Source organism: Palaemon carinicauda, chromosome 44 (genome assembly GCF_036898095.1).
Source record: "Palaemon carinicauda isolate YSFRI2023 chromosome 44, ASM3689809v2, whole genome shotgun sequence".
In the NCBI taxonomy this organism is placed as follows: domain Eukaryota; kingdom Metazoa; phylum Arthropoda; class Malacostraca; order Decapoda; family Palaemonidae; genus Palaemon; species Palaemon carinicauda.
In genome coordinates this window covers 6,257,479-6,270,525 of record NC_090768.1, presented here as the reverse complement: position 1 = coordinate 6,270,525, position 13,047 = coordinate 6,257,479, and the positions used below count along the sequence as shown (strand labels likewise).

At 49.7% G+C, this 13,047-nt stretch overlaps 1 protein-coding gene and 1 pseudogene across 1 annotated transcript in view; both read left to right on the top strand.

Annotated features, from left to right (window-relative positions):
* The window catches only part of LOC137634454 (U3 small nucleolar RNA-associated protein 6 homolog), a 117,698-nt gene that overhangs the window by 357 nt on the left and 104,294 nt on the right, over positions 1-13,047 (top strand). The window lies entirely within an intron of this gene.
* LOC137634586 (5S ribosomal RNA) lies at positions 9,473-9,591 on the top strand (annotated as a pseudogene).

Below are 13,047 nucleotides of genomic sequence, written 5' to 3'. Positions count from 1 at the left end.
GCGCTAGTCCCCCCGTTAGGTAAGGGTAGGTAAGGGCATGACTTTTAGGTTAGGTTAAGGGTGTTTATTTTCTGTGGTATGTATGATTGCGGCCACCTGTATGTATTATTATGTCTAACATAGAATACGGCAGTGTAAGGGGGTCGCAGGAGGGCGTTAGCCCCCCTGTTAGGTAAGTATACAAGGACGCGGCTTGTAGGTTAGGTTAGGAGGGATAGTTTAGCTTAGTTGATGTCCATTTTTAATGAATGCGTGAGGAACTGGCCGCTGATATACAAAGGCTCCGAATATGGCAGTGTAAGTGGGTTCACAGGGGGGCTTTTAATTTAGTTTAGGTTAGTTGGTGTTTATTTTATACATCTGATTTAGCCTGTAGTTATATATAGCTATACGTCCCTGATGTCCGGCAAAATTTCATAACTCGCGGCAATCGCAGATTGGGTAGCAACGTGTACCATGTGCGCGCCCCTAGCGAGATACCTGGAACCATTCCATGATTCCTCAGATCTTCCCTGCCGCTCACGCCAGCAACATCGTTGGATTTTTCACTCGCTGTAAACTGTATAATTGCAGACATCTTGGTGATGTACAATTTTCTGTTGGCTTTCGCTAGTTTGGTTTTATTTTAACTGAGAGTAGTGGTTGGGTTATGATCGATATGTTCATAACTTAAAAGGGGTAGGATTAGGAGTTTTTTCCACCTACTGTAAAATAATGAACCTACTCTTAACAACATGATGCCAGTAGGTAAACACTCCACCAACTCTATGACGTCACAATCATATGACATAAACTACGTAGTTACTATGTAGTATGACTTGCATATTCCTTTCTTTTTCGATGCAGAGAATGAAAAGTAAAATTCTACTTACAAACCAAAAGTAGGTAAGTTTTTGTAGTATAAAAGGAATATATTTTTAAGAATATATTTGTCTTATTAGTATACTTTATTTAGATAATCATCGATCTATTTTCATAGTGTAAATAAAACTAGCGTACAGTTAAAATTACGCTACGTAGTTCTCAGTCAATCGATACAGTCTCACAAATTACTTTGTATCGTTATTTATGAAAATAAAATTCTACTTAAAACCAAAAGTATTTAAGTTCTTATAATATAAAAGGAATATATTATTGTTAAGAATATATTTGTCCTATTAGTATACTTTATTTAGAGAATCATCGATCTATTTTCAGAGTTTAAATAAAACTAGCGTACAGTTATAGTTACGCAACGTAGTTCTCAGACAATCGATACAGTCTCACAAAGTACTTGGTATCGTTATTTATTTTTGTTTTGATATTGGGATTTCTAATATTAATCAAATAACCTATTGAATTCTCATTCAAGCACTTGGCGGAAGAGTAATATCTCTCGCAGCGGGCAGGTCTATTTATGGTCTTATGTGAAAGAGTATAAAAAGTTCAATTTTCAGTGCTAAATTAGTGAAGTGAATTTAATCAGTCAGTGGAGGGTGTGTCTGCTGGAACCTGTCGTTATCTTAGCCGTAGACCTCTTCCAAGCTCCCCAACCCCTGGGAGAAGGAATGTCGATCGGCGAAAGGAAACGAGAGCGGTTAGCGCTCGAGCAGATGTCCCCTCGAGTGTTCCTGTTGTTGCTTCCCAGGACGCTCGCCCTCGCCGTAGGAAAGGTGAGGTAAAAGTGTTATCTTCGCCGTCGATTGACTCAGCTCACAAACAAGGCTGGCGTCTTACGTATTTCACTTCCTTCTAGACAAATAAGCTAGCGTCAAGAAGGACGCTGAGTGTTAAGGAATAGACTACATCACGCCAAGCGTCGAGTAGCTGGAAGTCATGACATGTAACACCGAGCGTCAGAGCATTGGACGGCAAGCGTGACGTCATTGAGCTTCCAGCAGGACGTCATTGGACGACAAGCGTGACGTCATCGAGCTTCCAGCAGGACATCGAGCGTCCAGCATTACTAACGATGCTATAAGAGTTTGACACGATGTTTAGAACTGAGTGCAACTTCTTTGTCTCTGTTGTTGGATGAGCGAATGTTCTAGACTCGAACGTCATAGTTCCGAGCGTCTGAATCGCGAGGGTCCTTGTTCCGAGAGTCACGTGGCACCGAGCGGCTGGCAGTTGCATGGCGTCAAACTTCCAGCAGTTGGACTTGACGTCGAGTGTCAAGCAGTTAGACGTGACGCCAAACGTCAAGCAGTTAGACATGATGTTGAGCATCAAGACTCGTATGTCGTGATTACACCAGTCGAGCCGAACGTTGAGATCGCGAACGCCTTGGTTCCGATCGTAATGACCGCGAGCATCTAGTACTGGAACATAGTTACGCCAGGCGCTATAACTGAAATGATACAGAGAAAAATATTAACTGGAAGAATTATTTTCACACACCAAGGCCCGCCTGTACAGACTCTTGATGTCTGATGGAGGGCGAGAAATAAACCCCTAAAAGTAAGTAAAAGTAAGTAATGATCTTGGACCCATTGAGGCCATAATTACAGGACCTTAAGGAGTTAACTCCTTGGAAACAAGACGTCTCTACCTCGGTTAGAGTCTTGTAGGAAGTAGGGATCGACTATCTCCTTTCTCTTATTTATCTTTTAGAGGAATTCTCTTAGGAGAAGATCCTAAGATCCTTAGGTTGACTTATAGAAACTCATGAGAGTTTTTTCTGAAGAGTTTCTGAATTATTTTGTGCCTGCTGCTCCTCGTTCCCCGCCTTCAGAGTTTATGCTAGGGAAGGTGTTGAAGGAGTCTCTGTTTACAAAGATGGTGCTGTCCCGATCATCTAAATAGAGCTTTGAGGATGATGGGAGACTGGATACAATCCAAGAATATCCAGGGTAATACTGTTTTTCCCTTTTTCCCTCGGCTAAATTAGCCTCCAGATCTAGTGTTTGGTTCGAGACGGGAGAAGTTCTCAGCTTGGGAGTTCCTACCTCTGCCCAAGGAGATTTTTTGAGTCTAGTAGATGCTCTGCGTCGGATGGCCATGAGAAGGACCAAATTCTCTGGTCAACGTCAGAGCTTGATCATCCTCTCAAAGGTGTCTTCTAAGCTTTCGAAGTATTCTTTTTCTTTGACTGGATTCTGGGAGCCTTGGGAAGAAGGTTTCGGCCTTGAAGGATGTGGACACTGATAGTCTCAGCCTCATTATGTCAAGCATGGATAAAGCCTTAAAGAACGGTTGCAATGAGTTAGCAGCCCTTTTCTCAGTGGGGGTCTTTGAGAAAAGAGCCCGAATGTGTTCTTTTCTGTCCATTGGGGTTACACCCATTCAGAAGTCAGAATTGAGGTATGCACCCCCCTTTTTTCTTCCTCTCTTCTTCCTCAAAAGTTGGTCAAAGAGGTCTCTTTCACTTTAGCCCTAAAGGTCACACAGGATTTGGTGTCTAAATCAGCAAGAAAGGTTCTGCATACTTTTTGTCTCTAAACCGCACAGACAACAGTTGGAGCCAGACTAATAACTTCTGGCGAGCCTGGCAGAGGAGAGGAGCAGACATTTGGTCAGTACTATTTCTAAAGGAGGGATGCAAATTCTTTTTGCTAGTGAAACCTCGTTTAATAGTAACTCCGATAGACCTCTCTGCCAGATACAGAGAGGAGCCAAAAAGACAGGCTATGCAACATCAAATGTCTCTTCTTGGAGAAGGAGACTATTGACCAATCCTGGATTTAAGTGCTCTTAAAGCCTTCGTTCAGAAGAGAAAGTCCTCCATGGAGACATCGAAATCAGTCCTAGCAGCAGTAAGGAAGGACAACTGGATGGTCTCATTAGACCTCCAGGATGCTTTCTTCCACATCCTTATCCTTCCAAACTTCAAGCAATACCTGAAGGTTCGTGTATAGGAGGAAGTTGTCCAGTTTTGGGCTCTTTGTTTCGGCCTAAGCACCACCCCTCAATAGATGATGCGTCTACTAGGACCTGTTGTTCTTTTAACCATAGACCTCTTCCAAGCTCCCCAACCCCTGGGAGAAGGAATGTTGACCATAGACCTCTTCCAAGCTCACCAACCCCTGGGAGAAGGAAGGTTGAATGTTCTAACCATAGACCTCTTCCAAGCTCCCCAACCATTGGGAGAAGGAATGTCGACCATAGACCTCTTCCAAGCTCCCCAATCCCGGGGAGAAGGAATGTCGAACGACAAAAGGAAACGAGATGCTTTAGCTCCCGAGCAGTTGTCACCTCGAGCATACTTATTGAGGTTAAAGTGTTTTCGTCATCTTCGGATGATGCAGCGCCCAGACAAGGCTGGTGTTAAGCTTCCAGACTTCTGAAAAGAAAGATGGACACGGTCAATCAGTGTCCTATCATGACACTGCAAGCTAGTGGTTGTAGGCTTTGGAGCAGTCCTGAGCGTTTTCATTCTACCGAAGAAAGCTCTCCTGCCAAGCGTCCTTTAAGGGCGTCAGCAACTGTCAAGAAATGTCCAACTCACCCAGTTGCAGGACAGTTGTCTGAGCCTGGCATGACCTCGGTTCACGCTCCTCCTCCACCATCAGTCTGGTTATCGTCCTCTGGACGCTCTGCGCGCTCTTTAAACGGCGTAGAAAGCGAGCTTGTGGTAGACGTGACGTCTCCTGTACCACAACAAGTGGACCCTAATTTTAATATGCTGCAAGATATACTGTACAACAGAAACTCTCTTCGCTCATGCAAGTTTATCAGCCTGCGGACAACAAGAGAGTAGCAGGCCTGGACCCTGAGCGTCAGGAAGCTTCACACCTGGACGCCAAGCATCGTAACGCTTCTAGTCGAAAGGTTCTTGACGACGAACGTCTTTACATCTCCATTGTTAAATGGCGTTTGTTCCGTAACCGAAATACAAACCACGCTATTTACATTGGGTTTACCTTTTAGCGCAGCTGAAATGGCGAGCCATTAGAATTTAACGAGGGTGTATTACCCCCGCGCTAGTTAGCGGGGGGTAGGGGAGTGGTAGCTAGCTACCCCTCCCCCCCCTCACACACAGGTGAATGCTCACTTTCACTTTTGGCTCGGACTGGGACAGACGTCTCTGTCTTGGTCCTCGCTTGGCAGCCATTGTTTGTTTTGTCTTTACTTAATCGCTTACTTTTCTTTTACTCAATATATATGTAAACATGTTTTCATGTTTGTATATATATTTGAGTATAGAAATCAGTAAGTTTCCTTTTCAGAGTTGTGTGTGTAGCGTACGATATCTCTGTGGAGTCCTCGGCAGTTAGGCCACCACGGCGTAATTTTATGGGTTGCGATCGAGTTTGACTTCGGTCTTTCTCTCTCTCTCTCTCTCTCTCTTGAGGTCGTTCACCCTTTTACTACGTGTTACTACGCCCTTGTAGCTTCCTTCCCGTGTGGGGGGGTTGCTTCGCCGTCGTTTGTCTCAATTAGTTTATGAATCTAATTGTAGTTGTTTTTTTCAGCTTGTAGAACGATTCCTTTCGGGATTTTCGTTCTTTCTTTAGTATTCATTCTTTTTTTTTTGTAAATTACATAATTACATAGTTTCATAATTATAATTGTTATAATTCTGTTTTGGTTACAGCTCTCCTTCCGTGAGTGTAAGTGGTTGTGAGGGCACGTGCCTGTTGTGTAATTCTTGTTTCCTTTCCCTCGGGATTCCTCTTCGGAGCCTTCCCGGGGGAATGAATATGTACTAATGTTTTTTGTTTTTATTTTTTTACAGTTACCGATCTACAGTAGTTCGTTTCTGTAATATGGCTACGGTGTGAGCTGTCTTGTGGAGGCCTGAGGATTCGGCTGTTGCTGCCTCCCCTTTGGATTTTCGTCAGGGGCGTGTCTCCTTCTACTGGAAGTACTCCCGTGACGATTGACAGCTCTCCAGTTCATTTTAGAACTCAGGAGGCTTGCCTCCTTGGGTGGGGAACTTTCCTTCCGAGGGAAGTTTTTCCTGTCCAGGCTTGAGTTTTTCGCCTTTTGGGGGTTCTTCTCTTGCCTTTTTTTCGTGCGACTATGCTCTTGGTGCTGAGCGGTCACACCTGCAGTTTCGCTCAAGGGGCTGGGCAACTGCAGCAGCCCCTCTTCGGAGGATTGCTCCTTTTAGGTCACTGGCTGACCAGTCTCTTCTACGAAGTGTTTCTCTTTCGTTCGCGAGAGAGTACACTCATAGAGACTCCTCTTCGGAGGATTCTTCTGCTGCTGTTGCTGTTGGCCTCCTTCGCCGTAAGGCTCACCGTCCGCCTCGTCGTAAGGGCCTCTCATCTCCCTATAAGGGGGCTTAGAGGCGCCTTTTTGAATCTACGTTTGCAGCCTACAACTCCTTCATCCGCCTTGTTGCAGATGGACAGCAGTCTGATGGGCAACGGTCTTCCCGACGGACAACGGTCTTCCCGACGGACAGCGGTCTTCCCGACGGACAACGGTCTTCCGACGGACATCAGACTCCCGGCGGACAGGCACGGTCTTCCGGCCTGCTCCTGCTCAGTGTTAGCGCACAGGCGCTTTCCTGCTCATCAGCGCTTCCTGATCGCTAGCGCTCTCCTGTTCGCCAACGCTCTCCTGTTCGTCAGCGCTCTCCTGCTCGTCGGAGCTCTCCTGCTCGTCAGGACTCTCCTGCTCGTCGGCGCTCACCTGCTCGTCGGCGCTCACCTGCTCGTCGGCGCTCTCCTGATGTTCGCCCTCCTCGCCAGCGCTCTCCTGCTCATCAGCTCTCTTCTGAGCGTCAGCGCTCATTTGAGGATCATCGCCCTGCAGTCTCTGACCATCCTACAGTTCCTGCTGAGCTCCCTGCTCGCCATCAGTCTTCTGACCCTGTGGCTACGCGACATCGTTCAGCGCGTGTGTCAAAAGCACATGTTTGCCAACGCGCTTGCGATCTTCCTGTTCCTGCTCTTGAACGCGCCGCGCCACCTGTTCCTTCACAGGATCTCACGCGTCGACCTCCTGCTCGCCAGCGATCTCCTGCTCGCCAGCGATCACCTACGCGCCAGCGATCACCTGCTCGCCAGCGTTCACCTGCTCGCCAGCGCGCACAGGCGATTTTAGTATCGCCTATTCGCCAGCGTTCTCCCATGCGTCAACGATCGCCTACGCGCCAGCGTTCACCTGCTCGTCAGCGCGCTCAGGCGATTTTGGTATCGCCTATTCACCAGCGTTCTACGCGTCAGCGATCACCTGTTTCTCGGCGATCTCCGGACCGCCCGTGTGTGTTACAGCCTGCGCGCCAACGTTCTCCAACATTTCGTCAGCCGGAGGTTCTAAAGGGACATGGTTCGCCGCCTACTAGCTCGCCATCGCACGGTCGCTCACCGGCGCATGCTGCTCGCTATCGCTCTCCAATGCGTCGCCATGCCACAACGCGCCATTGCCTACCTGCGCGTCAGCGCTCACCAGCTCACCAGCTCACCACCGATCTCCTGTTGATCCACATCGCCAGCGGTCTTCCTCAACCACGCGGCAGCGCGTTTCCTCGCCATCGCGCCAACGCTTGCATTCGCCGCCTCGGACACGCGCTCATTCACCTGCCCACCCTCGCGACCGCTCGCCTGCGCGCCCGTGCGACCATTCGCCCTCGCGCGACCATCGTTCGCGGCGAATTCCGCAGCCGGGGGTAGCAGCAGGAACGCGTGTTCCTAGACAACGCTCGGGATCGCCTCCACCCAAACACAGGTTGGTAGTGCAGGACAAGGATACTACTGAGGAGAAGTTAGTACATCATTCTTCCCCACCTTCTTTTCAGGCAGGTACTGTGGGGTCCACTTCATAGGATCGCCCGATCCCTTTCCCTTTAGCGAGGATTTCGGACTCTGTGTCCTTGGAGCAACAGACTTGGTTTGGTCCTCTGGCGTGGGCATTAGTGAGGGTTATGAAACCAGCACTCGCCGACCAGGGTGACAAACCAACGGCTGTCTCTCCTACGCTGAAGAGAAAGAGAGGAGTGGACTTCGTGGTGACTTCCCCCAGGGCGAAGTTGGTTCCCAAGAGGTCGGTCGCGAAGGCCCCTTCTCCTGCTCGAGGGCTTTCTCCTTCTCCTGTGGACGGGGCCTTTCCGTCCTCAGGTGAGTCCAGTGGGGCGGTAGTCGTCTCCTCGGCACCAAGGGGGGAGACTTCGCTTCATGGAGGAGAATCATCTCGTGAGTAAGGGGCCCCTCGAATCTCTTTTGTTGGGATCCTGTATCCCTCCCAGGAGGGAATCCAAGGACTCCAAGACCGTCCCGAAATCCTCCTCAAGGATTCGCCAGGAACCCGCAACTACATTGGGGAATGTCCACGTTTTACCCCAGGAAGAGATCCCTGGGGCAGGAGACTTAGCTGCCAGGAATCCGAACATACCTTCTGGCAGGTCCTAAGCCTGATAAGGCAACTTAACGGGCTTATGGATCCAGTCATCGCCCCCGTAAAGGCAAAGACACGATCTTGGATGAAGTGTCTGACGTTCGGAAAGCCCCGAAGTCCTGTGCGGCTCTGCCCCGGTCTCGGGGTCTGAAGAGTGCCAGAGCTAGGGCCATCCTTGAGAAGAGTCTGTTTGTGCCCAAGCACAGAGACTTAGACAGCGGCTGTGCGGAGGAAGTCGACTTCCGTTTTCACTCCTCCAAGGCGCTTTCTTCCAGACTCTGCAGGGCTCCAGCGCCCTTTTTCTTTCAACCACGTCGGCCTAAGTTATCGGCTACGACAACTGAGACATGGTGTCCAATTGCAGTTTCCTCCTGTCAGGAACAGATGGCACGGGAGGCTTCCCCGGGGGGGGGCATAGCCCTAGAGGGAGCGGCAGAGTTCACGAACTCTAGGATTGCAGGTTTCACGCTGGGAGGATGCTTAAGGTTACTCATCCAGATGACAGCTTCCCGATGCCCATTCCCGCACGATCTCTGTGATCAGCCAAGGATATCGCGCCTGCCGTCTCTGTCAGCGAATTCAGTGTCTCTGAACCTCTATGCCATAGCGTCGGCAAGAGTTGCCCGGTTGGGCAGAATGATCCATACCTTAGGCGAAGCTCCTCCATAGGATCATCGTCGGCTTCACCCCCGGCTTCTTCAGTCGATCCTTTCTTGTAAGGAAGGATCTGAGACAGGAGTTCCGTAGCCGACCTCTCAGCCCTGATCAAGTTTGTCGAACAAACTTCGGCCAGCGTAGAACAGCAGAATCGATCAGTCTGGTAACGAGGCGACAGGACTCCTTAAACCCTGGATCGAAAGGACGGGTACTTTCAGTTTCCATTCCATCCATCTTCCAGGGAGCTCGTGGAATTCAGCCTAGACTGCAAGTATTCCTGCTTATGATGCAGTGTGGCGATCCCGCCGTGGCATCGCAGGTTTTTTTTTCCCCAGAGAACTCTCCCTGCTTTCCTCATGGCCGCTCAGGTGCAGGCTTCCGCCTCCTTCACTTTTTGGAGGGCTGGTCAACTCCGGTAGGCTCGGGTTCGACCTTCTTCAGCGCCGGGACAAGCTTCCGGATGCTTACCATGAGTGTGGGTTCATGGTATTTTGCTAGGAGCCTTCTCTTCTTCTGCCTCAACATCTGGAGTATCTGGCCATGATAATGAGTCAACGGCCTTACCACGTTGGAAACCCCGCTTCTCGTCCGTCCAGCGAGGTTAAGCAACGTCGGTTCTGGTCGGTACTTGGATGGGTGACCACCTGGGGACGCCAGATTCTGTTGCAACATCCTCCGAGCCTTCCCTTCAGTTGACTGTGGCAAGACTGAGGAGAGTCGCAGTACCTGTTCTCAGTCAAGCAGAGCTTTCAGCCCTACCTTGGAACGTTTCCTAGTTCTCCTTTCCTCATTGACCCGTCTATAGTCCGAACGGTCGCCTCAGGATAAGTTCCATGTGGGGCGGTCCAAGTTCCGGTGGTTTCAGGCAACTATTAACCGGACTTCCTGGCCCCTATGGGACCAACGGAACTATTAGCCCTGCAATGGGTGTTGACCCATGGAACCTCTTGATGGTAGTGGATATTCTCGTCCTTTCCCCACATTCTTGATGCTGTTCTCGGACTCGTCAAAGAAAAGGGGGGGCGGCCGCATGTTCCGGTCCAGGCTTATGGTCAGGACCTGAAGGATACCTCTCCATCATTCAGGCAGGCTTAGGGGCCGTAGTCTGGCCCCTCTACAGATCCTACAGCTCCTGCCGAGTCGCTCCGTGCGCGTCGACTTCATGATTCTGGCGTGTTCTAACCAGCAGGGGACGCATTTTCACACCTTCACATCTTGCAGTAGAGATACCGGGATGATTGATATACTCTCGATACCACCATCGGCTCTCTCATTGCAGGCAGAGGAATGTTCTCTCCGACTATCCGAGCAGAGCCTCGTAGAGAGAGTGTACCTGGCGGTCTTTGGCCTTGAGTAACCAGCAAGTCCTGGTCTGGGGGACCTGATCGCGACAGCTTGGAACCTCAAGCTTCCGCTGTTCTTCCCCCCCAGTCTCAGACCCCGAGACTCTGACAAGATGCATTCCGGTGATGGTGGGACAACTTCGACGCCTGCGTCTTCCCTCCTTTTTGTCTGTGGACAATGGGTCTCAACAAGACCAGGTTGTCTGTCAACCTTTCAATGGGAGAGCTCCACTGGGACTATGCGTAGAATGGTTTCTGGACCCTCTGCTTCCCCTGACGGAACTCCCGGGAGAGCTTCTCCCACGGCGCAGACTACTCAAACAACCACACTGCAACATCTTTCCCAAACCTGGGCGTCGCTTCGGCTTCATGCCTGGAGACACTACGCCTCCTCCTCAAGAAGAGACAACCCGCTACAGTCGCGGGACGGAGGTCGCGTTATCTGCGATAGTCATCCGCAGGGGTCTTCCAGGCAAAGTGAAGAGTCTTCGGTGGTTGGTGCCGTGGGAGATATACCTCTTCCCTTGAGGCCTCTTCTCCAGCAATAACGGTCTTATTGCCTTTCGGCGGGAGGAAACTCCTTTCCGCTCTCGGCAATGAAGCCTGTCGGTCAGCCTTTCCCTGACCTTCAGGATTAAAGGAATAACTTTTTCCTGCCCGCTGGATCTTTCCTCGCTCATGCGAAGCTACAATCGTCCCTGCCCTAGTCGGAGGAAGACCTCCAACTTGGAGCATGGCTCGGACTTTTTAGTCCCTTAAGAGATCTTCTCAAGACCCTTTACGACAGGCCTCAGATTGTATTCCGTCTTGGGTCTCCTGCTCACTCTGGCCGCGGCCAGTGTGTAAGCAATCTTCTTGGTCTCGTACGACTCCGCCCTTTCTAAGGAAGAGGGGAAGGCAACATTCAGGTTCGCTCCTGAGTTGTTGGCTAGACTCAGAATCTTGGGGCCAATTCCTTCAAGATTTCGAGTCTCCATTCTGTATCTGATGTCCCAAGACCTTCTCTTTCTTGCCAGTAAAGGAATCGAGAGGTTAGCTTTGGAAACAGCTGCAGTTTGTCCTCAGTTGCAGCCGATATGGGAGCACAAGGAGGACACGGGGGAGAGTCACCAGTATACCTCTTCAGCCCGGACTCAAGGACATTCATCTCGTCCTGTCTCCAGACCCTCCCCCATCACGTCTCCCTACAGCACGATGTTGGATACATCGCAACGTCCCTCGCCTTCGAGTAATACTACTCTGTGACGCAGGTGCTACAAGCTGGAGTCTGGAAGCGTCTAATGACCTTCGCAGCCCGCTTCCTGTAGGGCGTGACCCACAGGAGTCTCGATACGTTTTCTATCGCTCTGTGGTGGCTACACAACAGCTGGTCTAACCTCAGGCTCCTTTTTGGACTGGTAGCAGAAGGTTGAGGGCATTGTTATCAGGTTTTAGTCTGCATTAACGAAATAAGTATGTCTGGCCCTTACTTCTTTCTTCATCATCCCCTCTATGGGGAAGCAGCATCCTGGTCTCTGCATAGCTGACCTCGAACCTCTGCAGGTAAACCATGCTTCCTTGTGTTCCGAGTATTGAGTCAATACTGTCGCGTCCCCCATACCCTGATGAGGTGGTATTGGGAACGTCCTAACCCAGAGTTCCTTCTGGAACTCCAGGTCAACTGCCTAGGACGGGTCACACTTCTTCCTTCACACACAAGCTTATGTAGGCCACACGGTTCCTTGTGAGGTGCAGGGACTCCTTTTCTCGAGTGCGACTCACTCGGATTCTGAGTCCCCGGGTAAAGCCAAAGCCAGTATGGCTGGGGACTTTCCACCCTACCTAAGGGGTAAGTCACCCAATGTAAATAGCGTGGTTTATATTTCGGTTACGGAACAAATGACAAATTCGAAGATGATTTGTATTTTTCCTAACCATACAAACCTTAGCTATTTACACATACTGTATTTGCCCGCCAGCCCTGTCCCCCAAGACAAGTCCTACCTCTAAGTGAAAGTGAGCATTCACCTGTGTGTGAGGGGGGGAGGGGTAGCTAAATACCACTCCCCTAACCACCCGCTAACTAGCGCGGGGGTAATACACCCTCGTTAAATTCTAATGGCTCGCCATTTCAGCTGCGCTAAAAGGTAAACCCAGTGTAAATAGCTAAGGTTTGTATGGTTAGGAAAAATACAAATTATCTTCGAATTTGTCATGTTTCAGTTGCTTTAACCAAAGGAGTCAAGCAGCCAGACGTGACGGCGAGCGTCCAGCTTAAACGTGACGTCGAGCGTCCAGCAGGACGTGACGTTGAGCGTCCTGCAAGATGTGACGTCGAGCGTCCTGCAAGACGTGACGTCGAGCATCAAGCACAACGCGTCGTTGAGCGTCAAACAGATCGTGACATGGACGTGTACGCTTTCCACCGTTCAAAATTCATTACAAAGTGATGCAAAAAGTTTTGGTCACACGAAGGGATCAGATTGACTCTAGTGGTCCACTTTTGGCCCACAAGAGAGTGGTTCACAGAGGTTCTGGAATGGATGGTAAAAGCTCCAAGAAGCTTTTCATTAAGAGTAGTTCTACTCAAACAACCCCACTTGGAAAGATACCATCAACAATCTCCAAGCTCTTCATCTTACTGTCTTCAGATTATCGGAAAACTCACAAGAGCTAGAGGTTTTTCGAAGGAGGCAACTAGGGCTATTGCAAGAGCAAGAAGGACGTCTACCTTCTAGGTTTACCAATCCAAGTGGGAAATTTTTGGAGAGTGATGCAGAGTCAACTCTGTTTACTCATCCAG